Here is a 15,647-nt window from a genome sequence, read left to right as displayed (position 1 = left end):
TTAATCACCGGACATGAGATGATCCCAGTCCCCCGCCATACCATGTTTAAGTTTTCTGATCCTTGAAGTCAACTCAGCTTCTAAAATTGAGTATCTGGAGTTCAGAAATCGTTAAAACTCTCCTCCCGAAACCCCAGGAGACTAGTTCGCTTTCAAAATGATTGGACTTGCGTTAGGCGTGGATTTTCACGTAGTGCTCTTACTGGTTTGTGGTGAGTACACCATAATGGCTCAGATTATGAATGGTAAAAAAAGAAGTCAGTTGAAACGCTAATGTTCACCATTAAAAAATTCACGAACTTGAAATGCGCTTATTGGGGTGTAAAAGCAGTGTCCAGCTCCCGCTGACAGGATTTATTCCACCATTCAGCAACCGGAAGTGCGGTACGAAATATTGAGTTCATTCTCATATGCCGGATTTTCCGGCACCTAAAAAGTGTAAAGCTGCATTATTGATTTGACTCTTTTTAGTTTTGTAAAAGCATAAGAATATTTTATGAATCCAAAGTATCGCAAAATCCCTCGGTTCCTTACATCATTCCTGCATTGTTTTCAATACACAATTCCTTGCGTTCGTATATGACTCGCTTTGATGTGCATACAATGCAGTCTAAGCGAACGATTTTTTTTTAATTGATTAAGTTTACAATACCTATTGCATTCCTTGCAGAAATTTCCTGAAACATTGTACTGATCAAATTTAATGTTCTTTTAATTTATTCGGCCAGCAAATACACGAATTGCAATTTTTTAAGAGGTTTATGGATGTTCTTTCCAAGGATCATGCAGGTTTACTGTAATTTTTATGGGAGTATTCAGAATTATGACATTGGAACTCATTTTAGTGCACTTCTCGAAGGCGATGTCACTATTCTACTTGGTTTTACTATATGCATGTACCTACAGATTGTCTGAGAAGCGTATTTAATACGTTTTCTTTACTTGAGGGTAGCTTTGTATGTCAGAACACAAGACAAGAACCTTAATTTACTTTAAAATGTGTATACATTTTGTGTTTTTAATAGACAGCTTTTTTTCACTTTTATTTACCCTTTTCTATATAATAATCAAGTGTGACGACGCTAAACTTTGTGTAACAGTTTTATTTTTGCAAGTATTTAGGTACATGTTATATTTCAACTGAGTTTATTACATGCTTTTTAACACGATCACAATTTAAACATCTGCTATATAAAACAACTAAATCTAACAAGAAGAATTAAAGGTTGCATTGGAATTGGACCACATTAAACATTTTTAACAAGAACAACGTGAACACTTTTGCTAAAGATAAATGTCTGAATAATGCGCGAATGTGGAATCGTCTGGTGTCGTGCAAACTTGCATTATAAAATACGCACACTCCCACGTAGGGTACTGGCATTACTTCCACGATATATTCTTTTGGCGTGTATAGAGTGGAGAAAGTTTTCAGCACTTTCTAAGAAAGTTCCGTTGATGCCTTTTCTTGTTCTTTGTAGTTTACGGTGAAGGAGACATAATAATACATAATCCTACGCTATGGGTGAACAATAGGACCTGGAGCACCTGAATTTTTATTCCGGCTCACTGTCAGCTGATCAAATCTTCATATCGCAGTTTTCGGAAGTGTTGCGTCGATCGTTGTGGCGTTGGCAGGAAGTACTTATAAATTATTTTTGGTTGATGCTCACTGTAATTTCTACTTAAGGACCACTGTCATATTTAAATGATCTGTCATTTCATCTGTGACGAACCCTTCACGCATGATGCATTGCTCTTCCGTTTACGGCATCATTCAAGTTACGAGTACGTTTGGTTCGATGAAGCAGAGTGTTTGGAGGAGCCATGCTTAATGTAATTGCGTGTTTGGTCCTTCGCCGTCGCATCAACTTAATTGTCCATCGTCACCGTATTATTTTTTTATGTCACATTCTTATTATTTAGAGGTATGTAGATCTCTGTGAGCAAGGAGTTTGTTACTTGTCATTGTTTAGTTTCAGTACAAGTTGTGGATTTCTCATTTTGGTGTTCGGTTTTAATTTCAAGTAGAGGAAATTCCCAATTTAACCTTACAGCCACGTTAATTGCGAGGTTTATCAATATTAGTCTTATCAAGGCACCAGATATACCTGTCTATGGTCATTTCGTTGTGGACATGCAAAGTCAACTTTCAATTGGGTCAGCCCGAATAACCACTTACTCTGTAATTAAAATAATTTAGTAATTATTGGATAGTTTCCTCTACAAGGAACATATAAGGGATTAATTTAAATGTTAACGTACTTGTATTGTGTAATCATATCAGTATTTCGATCCTTGATATTGCTTTTGTTATTGCTTGGACAGAGCTCTCTCGAAGGTTCTTCAATAGCATTATTAAAGGAAACAATGTTATTTATCCTTGCGCATACCTTATTGTTATTTAATTTAGAAGTTAAGGATGGACTAAATCTTTACTACATCTACTTACGTTGGATTTTTAACGTACTAGCACGGATACATGAGGATTTTTTTAATTAGTGGGTTTTTATACAGGAAAAGTTAAAAATGTATAAAGAAACTACGTGGCGCTTAACCATACGACGAAGCTAGGAAATGCCAAACGAACTAACCGCTGTAGGGAATCTCACGTTCCTTTAACTTTTACTTCCCTGAGCTAGCCGGTTGTTTATGTGTAGTGCCCGTTCAACGCTTTGTAATATCATTCATAATTAAATTAATTGAAAATGTGTAGTGGACAATGTGTTTTTTACATGTTTTATTAGCGAGTTTCTACAATGTTTTTTTTACAGGTTCGTTGTGTCAAGTTTTCTGATCACGTGATGTGTCAATGTAAGTACATCTTTGTATGAATCACTTATTGGTGTACAGATCAGCAACATTCATAAAATACTAAATTAGTAATAGGCTATGTAGGGTACACTTTCGGATACACTTAAAGCAAAATAAAATTAGCACATTGTAACGTACTTGGAGAAGGTACCTTTTTCTTTGTTTATTTTCGAAGCCACCCCAATTGGAGAAAATTGATTATTTACAATATTGTTACTTGTTTGTTGAGGTTGTTAGTATACAACGAATTAATATTAAACTTCATAGAAAAATTAGTCACCTGTAATGGCATAATGCATGCTATGATGGTTGTCAAGTCAATTAATATAATGTCGAATCACAGGCTCCACTGGGATTCCTAAAGAATTAACATTTGACACACATAGCATAAAAAAATCATTAAAACATTACAATAAATTCACACATAAGTTTGGATATTGGATGGTCAGTCCAAATGCCACACCGAGTAGTCTTTAGTTGCTCTAGTCATGACATGTCAGTATTGTATGAAAACGCTGGGAGTTGGTCTCTCAGAAGAGCATTTCACACAGGTCGGATACCCCAATAGATACAAAAAAAACAACGGGAACACGTTTGTAATTAATTCTCAATGCCAAGTGCAATATGTAACAATCAACCACCTAACGTACGTCACTCGCCCCCAGATGAAGCACCCTGTAAATAAACAGTAACATGCGAAAGAAAGGAGATGTGCTGCAAAAAATTCAATTATAAATTAAAATGTAGTATCGATGTTTTCAAATGCAGCACCGTCCACGAATCGCGATAATACCTATTTATTATACCGTTTAATTCTGCATACTCGTATTGAATATCATCCCTACGGGAACATACTGTATCTAAATATAAATAAAAACAAGTAAATCGGTCAGTAATTCATATTGCGGGTTGGCAGGTAAAACCATCACCATATTTACGTAAAAAATAACATGGAATCTTGCATTTAATTCAAAGTACCACCAGTATAATTATAAAACGGCAATTTGTATTTAGAATGGGTTATAAATGGCAATACTCATGGTTGTACGAGAATACTTTAAATTGGAAAATAATCTAACACGATCATATCATTACTAGATGGATGAGATAGATGTAGAGATAAAAAGGAATACCTACGTCACCTTTGTACTGCTAATGTCTAGAAGTTATATTTGTGTTACTGTAAGACATGATGTACTTTTTTTAAGACGAAACTGTGTAATTTATTATAATTACTTTTACATAATAAACACTATTATTATTATGGTAGGTGTTTCTTGTGAGAACTCAAGTCTAGGCTGGTTAACTAATCGCAGGGATTACAATCAAGTAACGATTAGTGTCTGTGTCTGGTGAAGTTATGTAGGGTCCTAAAAAAAAAAATCACACACGTACATTTGAAATCTAGGGATAGTATGTAACTCATAGTTACCAACATACCTATTGATGGGCACAATAGCCAACGCTATCAGGAAAGAGGAAAACAAAACAAAACAAAAAAATCATTATAATAATTCCTGTAATTTTATTAAATGGATTTTATTGTGTAAGTGTTTCTTTGGCTTTGCGTTTGGGTTGAATACGAGTGGGTTGTGATAACGTGGTGTGTTTGTGGGAAGAAGGAGTTTTGTGTTTTTTAATTATTATTATTATTATTGTCGAAGCTACACTCACTATTCGAAACGTAAAAATTACTTCTGCCCTCAACAAAAACACAAATACCTCTGCCTAAATTTCGCCTTTTCAAGCAAATCCTAGAGACGAAAATTGTTAATATCGACCATGCTCCTAGTCGTCGGATCGATAGGGATCATTCAGTTCTCTCGGATAGCGTTATATTTGACAATTTTATTGTAAATTATGGTCCATTTGAATGGTGGACAGAGCAGAAAAAACACGTGCTCCACGGAAACGGGTTCGGGAATATTTAAATCGAAGGTTAGCGGGCAAATTCGGTTCCATTACAAGGTTGTTAGTCATTTTCGTACAATGAATTTTACGGGCTATATAAATCAATGTGTTTTTTTTTCTTTCTTATCAAAATTACGAACCGGACCTATAATGCAGTTCTTTAGATTTTAAAAACCTATCATAATAGTGACTGTCCCGAGGCAATGAATGTGCCAATTGTAAGCTTTTTCTATTTTTCTGTAAACTGCGTGTGCAGAATATTTCAAACCGTTCAAAAGGAACGTGATGCAGCTGAAAGGCTGTAGTGGTCAGTTGTATCAATGCGTCGGAAATTTTCTAAATGAGCCGCTGCAGGATAAACTCAAGAGTTCATAACGCTACACGACTATAGGAAAGTCATTTAAATAATTGCAGGGTTGGTACGTAGGAACTTTAGTAATCTACAAAACTTGTTTGTTTTCAAAAGCAAAGCAAGTCATTAATTGAACCTACAGCGTATGCGGTTATAAGCTAAAGCTCATTTCCGCTACAAAGGTAATTATATACACCCCGCAAATATTCATTAAGGGATACGTGTGAAGCAAAATTTAAGGGAAAGAAATTTATCGGAATTGTGATTGAAAGTTGCCAAATTTCGTTATCCTTTAGAAACACCATAAATTAGCCAAAGAGTTAGAGTTGATCTTTTATTTTAGTTTTAGTGGAATGTATTAGACATTATCGACTACTACCTACTATGTATCTGTCCTAAAGTACAATAACTAATTTTAGTTTCGGTCAAATATGTTTACAACCGAATGGAAATATTCGATAGCTTACAAAAAATGTGATTGAAAATGCAATCGACTAACCCTAAGTTAAATCCAAGAAGATATTGCATCGAAAAGTGTATTTGACGTTCTTTACTATCTGGCAATAAATAAGTTCACTGGTAACTTCATACTTGAAAACTTGGACGGCCCTTAAAAGATAATTTAATCGCATCGAAAACAATAGGAAACAATTCTATATTTACTCGAAAAGTTTAGACATTGTAGCCTATATCCTTATCTTACTATCAATTAGGTACTAATTCATTAAATGGGGTTTCGTGTTGGAATGTATCTGTTGGTGGGATCTATGACGATAGCTTTTCTATTAAACGCCGCTTGATCATTACGTATGCTTGTTTTATCTTTATCTTTATATACAGGGTCGCTATTAAAGCTCGTATTAAAGATAAAATCAAAGCTCTCATCCTCAAACCGTTTGACATATAGAAGTGAAAATTAAAACGCTCGAAATTGAAATTATTGCGCACAATTTGAGGTTACAACATAGTGGACTAAATCATCGTGTTTTGTCATTCATTTAAGGGACTAAAGTGTCAATTTTTCTCCTGGAGAAACATTTGCTACCTGTACTTAAATGATCGATACAGATTTTCATTACGATACAAGTTTACAACTAATAGAAATGCAGCAACACGGGAACACGACCCATAATTTATGAAAATTTGCCAGAACAATGACAACTTCTGGGCATAGCGAATTGGTGGTTCATTTTCTTATGAGGTAAAATAAGATTTCAATCGGCGGTCATCTTGAAAAAATTTGACAGTGATACTCCGCTGGAACGCGTTACCATGATTGCGCAGTGCGCATGCTTTGACGTCGTTAACTTCGCTACCTGAGAGGGAGAAGACAAGTTTTTCGTTCATTTTAGAATGAAAAAAAAAGACTTTTGACGAACTGCTTTTTCGAATACAAGATTCGCTTCGGAAACGGGATACCATATTGAGGAGTATCATCCCTTCTCATGAGTTTTAATTCTTAGAAAATGATGTGTAACAAGTAAGAACGTTTTTTCAACTTTCCGTTACTTTCATTGTTTAGTATGGGAATTGCCTATTGCAGCAACCGCGATAGTGTTTGAGGGGGCTGGTGGGAGACAACCTCCTTGTACAACCCCCACATGCATCACCTCTTCTCTTGAGAGCTTGTTTTCTACCCGCACCGGGAATGATCTGTTGGTGAGGTGGAGTGACGTATGCCAATGGCGGTTGGGTGGTCACAGTTTATATATGAGTCCTTTTCTCCATAGTCGAGTCGCTTTTTCTATGTCGAGCGATATCGCAACCGTCGTATTCCCGCGGTTCATCGATTCTGCTACGAAGTCTATCACTCTTATTAGCTGTTGTACCTTTGTCAAATGACCGATACGGAACGCAAATTGCTCATCTCTGATAGGGAGTAACGGAGTAGGCCTTCTGAGTAGGAGTCTTTTGAAAAATCTTAGAGAGTCGATACCAGCGATATCGGACGGTAATTCCTAGGATTTGAAGTCTCCTTTCCAGGCCTTGGAATCATATAGCGATTGCTTTCTTCCACTCAATGAGGTAACTTTTGTGCACAAGCATCGAATTGAATATTCGCGTTATCACGGTACCTGATACCACCCACTATTGGCGATGTTCTCGGTTTTTGCGACAGGACCATCTTTTTCGTTTCAAATTGGTAAAAAGAAGGTTTGGGTAATTCGAAATTTCTACGGCGTCTCTTACTGTACGGATGACTATCTCAACGTGAACGAGGTCAGAATGATGGTTAGAGGTGATGTTTTTCTCCAGCACTGCTGCAAAACATTAAGCATGTTCTTCGGGGTCATAGAATTCCAGTTACCATCGTATTAACAGTCTCCTCTTCTCCTTTATTTCGCGAACAATATAATCGGGCGGCGTTTATTTTATTTGTGGGTCAGATAAGAAACCCTTCAAGTTAGTTTACCGGTACCTTAATTGAATGTCGGTCTCGATAGACATGAAGATGGGAAGGTGGTCGGAGCTAATGGTTTTCCGCGAGTTCTAAATTGCAGGGTAAGTGAAGGAATAACGGGCGATCAAAAATGAGTTGCTGTCGAGTCGCCTTTGGAAGTTCAAGTTAAATACGATTTCCCATGTAAACAGAAGTTCCAAAGGTAACTCGACAGCAACTCATTTTTGATCGCACAGTAGTTATATGTAGGATGTCTGGTTGACAGTCTGTATTGGATGGTATATGTGTCGGAGAATCGGAACTAACAATCTCGTATTTCTTATTCCTGGAGTGAAGCAGTGTTAGTCGCATGTGTGGTCCCCATGCTGAATGTTTTGCATTTAGACCGCCGACAAGTATAGTATAGTTGTATGGTTATTAGCCACATCTTCATGGTGGGACGGTTAAGCCGGGATCTTGCAGACTGAAACCAGTAACATGTCCGATCCCGCAACTCTAAATTGAATTGCGCTAGGGTTGATTGATCTGACCGGATTTCGATGCGGTGATGGAAGGCCGTTCATCCGCGAGCAGGACCACCTGGATTAGGGGTGTGACTAATGCCACATCAACGTTGAACTCGCGGAAAAAGTTGTGGAGTTTTAATCTTTTGTTGCGGATGCTGTTGGCGTTTCATTGGGCGACCATTAAATTGTTCGGTGTGACATATTCGGCGAGGATCTCACTTATTGGTGCCATTATAACGGGTGTTAATGATTACCCTTGAGCCAGGAGCAAAGTTTGCCCAGCAAGATGGGTATGTCAATAGAAGCTACGGCTGTGTATAATGGCAGCAAAATATTTTGCACCTTCTGAATCGGTTGTGATGATAATGTGTTTGTTGTGGTGCTGATTGGGGTGACTATTGTTGGAGGTTGCGGTTCAGTTGGCAGTGCCAGTTTGGCAGCGCTCTTTTTGGATTTATTTTTCTTGTGGGGAATTTTCACGGTCGTTATGGTACTTAATGACAGAGGTCGTTGGTTGAGGTGGTGGATTGGTGACGACGCTGATTTACATTGTGCTCCTAGGCGACGGGCCTGCTTTTCGGTATGACTCGGTAGTGGAGTTGGGACATCCGTGGTAAGAGACCGGGGGGGGATAAGCAGGACACACAACAGATGGCGCATGTCGGATGTCTTATTACACGGGGAAGCATGATGCTCCCTGCCACATCTAACGCAGCGAGGCGCGAAGCCGCAATTCATGCTAGAGTGGCCAAAGCGTTGGCAAGCGAAGCATTGTGGTATTCCCGGTGCTTGCTTAAACACTTCAACCTTGATACCATAGCAACACCCATTTTTACCATGTTGTAAATTTCTTAAGCATCGGGTAGATTCTTGAGGGTCGCGAGAAAGTTTTTGCCGATATTCTTACATTTCCCTTGAATCCGCGTGACGTACATGGGTGGAAATCCCAGTTCATCACGGGGTTAATGAATGGTGCTAATCAAGGAGCAGGTGTACATATACGATTAACTCTAATCTAATACACCAATAGGTATTTTCTTGTATCTTTTGCAAGAAATAAAAAGTGGGGTTTGGTTTTCGGGAAGGTAAAAGACGGTGTAATAATATGAGCTAAGATCGAATAACAAGATGCACAGTAAAACTGTTTCATTCGTTTACTCTCAAACAGAGAAACAATACACAACAAATTCTGACCACTAAGTTCCCTCAAATACCAAATTTCGTCAAGATCGTAACTTTTTTCGCACTTCGGCTTAGATAAGCGGGTTTTGTGGGAAGATATTTAAAACAAAAATAGTACACAATCAGAAACGACAAAAATTAAATCCGTTGGTTTCATCACAATTGGAATGTAAAATAATATACGTCTTCAAATCTATATTGCGTGCACCTATGCGGTTGACCCAGTTAGAATACATAGATAAATCGCTATAAACGTGCTATGAGATGTATTCGTATGTACATTTTTTTGTTTAATGTTTTTTGCTCTATCTGATGTTGTATGTAGTTGTGATTTAGGCAGTGCTTCACTGACACCAGTAATATCCTGAGCCATTTTTGGCGGTACAAAAATCGAAAACTCACTCTTTAAACGAATAGATATTCATTTTCCATGTTTGGATTTAGATTTGTTACTTTGAAGTTATCGTATTTTGTAAACAATTTTTACATTTATAATTCATAATAAAGTTTAATCCTATTTATACAATTTGCGCGCAATTTATGTTCAACCATCTACCCTCTTTATTTAAATGAACGTTGCAAACATTTTTGTTTTTATTTTATATATTCAGCAGGTAATGGTGGTGGCAGCCGTAAATTTCTATATAAAAAGTAAAACTTCGCAAACTCTGTGTAACTTCCATACCGCGTGACAGTTTCCCTTTAACTGCGCATCGCTTAAATTACTCAAAACACGGAGGCAATATAATGTAACCGCTGTACTGCCGGAACAGTTATCAGTATCACTAATTTATGGATAATGAAGTCATTAATTTCAATAACTTTATTGATGTATTTCGGTTAATTTACCCTATCTATTGTAGTTTGCATCTTTGAGCGCGGACATTGAGTGGTTTCTATTTCTGCTTATGAAGCAACCTCCATATTCAATTATTCTACTGAAGTTTCGGTACTTGACTATGACTGGGACCAATAAGCATTGAAGCAATTATAAAGACAGAATTCGTTTTACCGATAATTCTATATCTTCAATTACATTTTTATTTTCCGTTTTTAACTTAACAATCCAGAAAGACCTAAAGCGAATCTAAAAAAGCGGCAGACCACCTCGGTGTTATACCCTACGGGGTCATTGGATTTGACCCGTTTGCAACTGGCTTGTTACATGTCGTAGGTATATAGATCAACTGTACAAAGTTTGAACCGAATCGGGTCGAGCGTTTAGTAACCATAGACTCTCCTATGAAGCTTGCATTTCTTTGCTCTGCCGCTTAGTAAAGGAAGACTATAGTACTACAAGTTTTTTTAAATGATTCTATTGAACATTTTTCTTTCCTAAATTAAACTTAATTTTTGAGTTTGATGGATAGTGGACAATAAAGACTCCATAATGTGATAAACATAATATTAAAAAAAAACAAATTTAGATCCAAAATTCACCGCACCTACATTTTTCTTTCTACCCTTAATCTGATTATTTTTATCCTTTATTTTGGTTAACTATTTTAAATCGTGGCCACGTTGTTTCTTAAGGACCTTAAACATGAAAAGCATACTTACTACTAAGTAATAGTACATTATATATCAAGGTAGAGCCTGAGGTAGAGAAATTCAGTATTATTGACTGAGCACCACATGCAAATTTTCATTACAGCTGATTACTTATAAGCTATAATTTAATCTAATCTCATTTACAGACAGAAAGATAAATAAATTAACCAATAGAATTACCTAGCGTTAACATTAACAACAAAGACAAAAGATAAATGACAATGCACTTACAGTTAATTTCAACTTCTTTATTGAATGAAAGATATGGCATAACCTAAACAGAAACGTGGTTAACCAAATAAGGAATCCTATGAAAATAAGTTTACCTCGAAAAGACATTCACGTAAATAGGTTTTGGTATATAATTTGGCCAATGTTTACTGGAAGGCTTTAGATTATACACCTCAGAGTTCAATATCTTTCGAAAAGTCCTTTCATTTCAACGACAAAAGCAAAAATGATATTCTCCCATTCACATTCATACCAACTTGCAGTCACCTAACCCATCGGGACGAATTCAGAAACTCAAACTGTGGATACATTCAACGCAGAAACTGAACGTTACAGTACGAAGCCGAGACATCTGAAAGCCATAAAACGGTCAACTCGCTATAGAAACTTTAAAATGGAAACCACCCTACAAATCTACATTTGAATTTCTCAAGCTTTACTTCAACCACAACCGCATTGTTTGTTAGTATCAACCAAGGTGGGCAGACGTTAATCACCTTCTGCACTTCCTAATTATGAATCTTTCTAATAATTTGACTATTTTTGGCATGTCAAGCTACATTTTATCTTGGTTTTATCTTTATAAACGAAATGCATGTCTCTAATGTTGTACATAAAGTGAAAAGAACAATAAAAAGTTCTACGTTTAATAAAGATAAACGCCCAGAATCAACGTTATATAATAGCTAAATCGCTTAAAATTTGATTTTTATAGGAAAATAAAACGTACTTGTGCTACAATGTTTTACGTTCAGATTAAGAGCAAGACGATAATGTTAACTTGTTAAGCACATTAGTTGGGAGCGTACAACAATTAATGAAATTTTACACAATAAAACCAGATATTTTTACCGGCACACATCCTAAAATTGATGTGCAACGTTCTGTACTGTTCGCCAAATTTATTATAAAAAAATCTCGAGCTAAATATAAATACAATATCTACCGCCAACTTTACAAATAAAGTAGGAAAGACTTTGTTTATTTGCATATTGGTGACTATACTTAAACATTCTATTCTAATTTTGGGAGGCGTTTGTACTTTAATCAGTTCATATTTATAGGACAAACACATTGTAATTACGGTATAGCACAGTAATCACATTTAACTTTCCTCCTCCTGTCTGTTTCCCATAATAGGTATCATTCTATTAGCAATGTTAAAAACTAGTTTCTGTGTTTTATGGTGCACGTTTCACCCCCTAACGGTTACCGTTAGCTAAAAATCATCTCCAGCATTTTAGGTTAACAACTTTTATTTCGCGTGTCATTCTTTTCGACCACCCACCACATTATAGGTACTACCTTCAAACGCAATGTCGGAGAAGCACTACACATGGGCGAATGAAGCCGATATTTCTGATCTTTCATGCAGTAATCATTGTTTATGGTTTCAAATAGCTTGAAACGGCGGAGACGAAGAATGGGACAACTTGGACAACGTTTGGAATGATGAAGAATATATTTAAAAATGATAACATCCTTATACATCTTTGAGGAGGAGAGCCTTGACGTTTGTATATTGCCTAGAAACAATGGATGATAAATCCAAAACCTACAAATAATGTAAATAATTAAGGTTTCAAATATACACGGTCGCTATGATGGAACAAAAGCTCTCACGCTTAACACGTTTGACGGAGCGGATTTCCGCAAAAGAAAGAAAAGTAGTGTTTCCCAACGTGTCTCACACAATATTTTTTTCTAATTTTCACATTTAAAGTAAGACTTTTCATCACCAGGTGCGAAATATTTTACTTTCACAACAGGTTGTGAAAAGCAAGGCATTTTTCAACGTCAACGAGTTAAAAAGTGTCACTTTAAATTAATGTCAAAATCAGAAAATAGTTATTTACGTTATAAGGCCGGGAAGTTGCTTATTAAAGTACGAGTTCGGAATTCCTAAACGGCCGTGTATCGTACAAAATTTTATTTCATACTGTCTCAATTTTGAGATTTCTTTTGATTCTTTTACATAACATATGCCATTTTTAGTCGCATCACCTTTGAATCCGGTACTGTTGCATAGTTACGAACGAATTGTTTTGCTTGTTCATTTATTTGTAAAAAAATTGACGCGGCATGTTCTTCTGGTGGTGAATTTGTAAGGGTGATTTGTTCAAAAAGTGAAGAAGCTGTAGAAAATCTCATCCCTAGAAATCAGTATCAGTTAGGTACTTTGTGCTTGGCGAAAAAGGGTTTGACGTTTCTTCACACTTTCCTGCCTTGTGTTGTAATAGATCACTTTCTGGACTAAAATGAATGATGTAATGTACTGTATAACGGACAGTACGAAATAAAAATATTTTTGATTGATCTGAGCATTTAACACCTTCCACAATAGCGGTTACAGAACATTCTAAGGAACACGGCATGAGGTGATGGATACGAATTTGAGTAAATCATATGGGAAATATACTTACAGGAAAAGTATTAAGTATTTTGATTTAATTTTGGGTAAATCAATATTTTTACTTTGTTGAAAAGTAATTTTGTTTTTTTCGGTCGGAAAAGCAATTTCACTTAAATATCTAATTTCCACCGTTGCAAACAACCTTTTCTTTGAAGAATCCTTACATTCAACCATAATTTGTCGTTGACCCCGAGAACGTTTTAGTGCAGTGATACTTAAGATTTTATGAGAGTATCGTCTCATTAGTCTTAGATGACATCTGCTGTCGCCGTGATGTGTGAAGAAATTAAAGTGCCTATATATGTACACAAATGTTACTTATGGTTGAACATATATGGGATTATCACATCCATTTGTAGGTTTATGCTAAACCGAAGAAAGGAGTACAATCGCAAAAAAGAGAAATACGTTTGACGGCAAACAGTAATTATTTAATTGATTAGTTTTACATGTGTTTACGGCATTAACAAAGACGTAACTTAATAAAAGATAAATTTAAATGTAAATCAATGTCGTAAACGTCTACAAAGGAGCGATAAAGATTCAATTTGTACTTGTTTCGCGGCGTTTCCTGTTTAGGTTTAATAAATCAGTAGTCTGCCAATCGCAACTTGTAATTGTTCGTTAGTGGATCCCAGAATGCCATTATATATAAAATAGTGCCCTTTCAGACTGGAAATATATCAATTTATATTGCCAGTTACCAAAAATACCCTCATACAAGCAGTGTCAGTTAGTCTTAGTATTATGAGAACTTTGTGGATCTGTGCACATTTTATTGGAGTGCAGCAATACGGAAAACCTCACGGACATTCTTATGCAATTTATTGCCTCGGGGCTACTAGGGGTTTAAATGGAAAGTTTTCATTCGCCCTTTTTTAGTTTTTCTACGAAAGATCTCCATTCCCACATCTTAAATCGTAAGGCGCCCGTGATTTTAATGCTTTTATATTTACATTTACAAAACGTGGAAATAGTTATTTGTTTCATTAGTACAAAAAATGTCAGTTTTCGGGACGAGGAAGATAGGAACCTTCCGAGTCCCGAAAACGCATTTTTTGTACGAATAAAACATAAAATTTTTTCTCCAACCCCCTTTACTTCAAATAATATTCGAATTTAGATTCAGTCACAGTTTCACTACTAGTATAAGAACTTCTACTTTCTTGTCCTCACGTGTCATGCCACCCTAGTTTTTAGGTATTCGTTCTTACTTCTTACTTCTTACCTCTCGCGACTTTGTAGGGAGCAAATCTTGAGGTAGCATGTTCTGCCGTTTCTATAATCTCTGGCGGAGTGCAAACCATGTCGCTATCAGTTTCAGTCATTTCTATTGCATACACAATTAATATTGTTATAGTTTGTATTGAAATAAAAAACTTACCATACAGTTTTTTAATTAAAATTAATTGCAATTAACTTTTTCAAATTTTGAATTCAAAATGATAGATAATAGTGCAATGGGTCTGAAGTAGATGGCGTTACGCGCGACGGCGGGTTGTATACGTATTAAAATTACGTTCACCGAATATGTAAATTACGTTACACATGGTTTAAATAAAAATAGCGAGCGTAAATCATTTTCAATACATGTAGGTACATACGTATAGGTAACAGCATTATTTGCATTGAATATGTAAAAATATTTGATTTGTATGTATAGAAATATCTTACAACCTGCAATGTAAACCGATGTCAATGTGACATATCTCCGTGATTGTAATTTTTTAATTGGCCAACTTTCAAGGTCAATTTCTTTTTGGTACTAGGACCAAAAGTATCCACTTTTTGTACAGTTGCCATGGTGAAAGCGATTAATCCGCAAAACGTCAATTTTACGTACCGAACACTGTCACAAAATAGCGTCTTATTCAGGTGGTTGGAGAAAAAATATTTAACTTTCATCAGAACAATCGATACCGAAACAAAAGAGAACAAAACGACTATGATCAAGACGGGGGTACGCCGATACGTCGATATTATGATTATACCACAATTAAAGCAAACTGAATCAATTACATTTGGGCCCTGCAGATTAAATAATGGTCGAGATACAGTACAGGCCTTCCAAGATCATTAATTTTTCAACATAAAGACAGGGACACACTCTTCCAGCCATTGGAGTCCGCCAGGGCGTTTTAATATTTCAACAAAACCCAAGGGGGGTAGGAAGTAAACACCGAAGGTAAAAAAGGGAGGTTCTTTTTATTTTGTACTATACGTTAATCTAAAGGGCCCCATACACGGAACGATCCGTCGTCACGATCGATCTGAAGCGATATCGTG

At 36.2% G+C, this 15,647-nt stretch overlaps 1 long non-coding RNA gene across 1 annotated transcript in view; it reads left to right on the top strand.

Moving 5' to 3' along the window:
* The window catches only part of LOC116161942, a 79,037-nt gene that overhangs the window by 39,610 nt on the left and 23,780 nt on the right, over positions 1-15,647 (top strand). The window contains exon 2 of the long non-coding RNA XR_004143456.1: positions 2,775-2,814. This is a non-coding gene — a long non-coding RNA (uncharacterized LOC116161942). The remainder of the gene's footprint in view (positions 1-2,774; positions 2,815-15,647) is intronic.

The sequence above is a fragment of the Photinus pyralis genome, unplaced genomic scaffold (assembly GCF_008802855.1).
Source record: "Photinus pyralis isolate 1611_PpyrPB1 unplaced genomic scaffold, Ppyr1.3 Ppyr1.4_LG10, whole genome shotgun sequence".
NCBI classification, from domain to species: domain Eukaryota; kingdom Metazoa; phylum Arthropoda; class Insecta; order Coleoptera; family Lampyridae; genus Photinus; species Photinus pyralis.
Note: the sequence above shows the minus strand (reverse complement) of the source record. Positions and strands in the feature narration are given on the sequence as shown.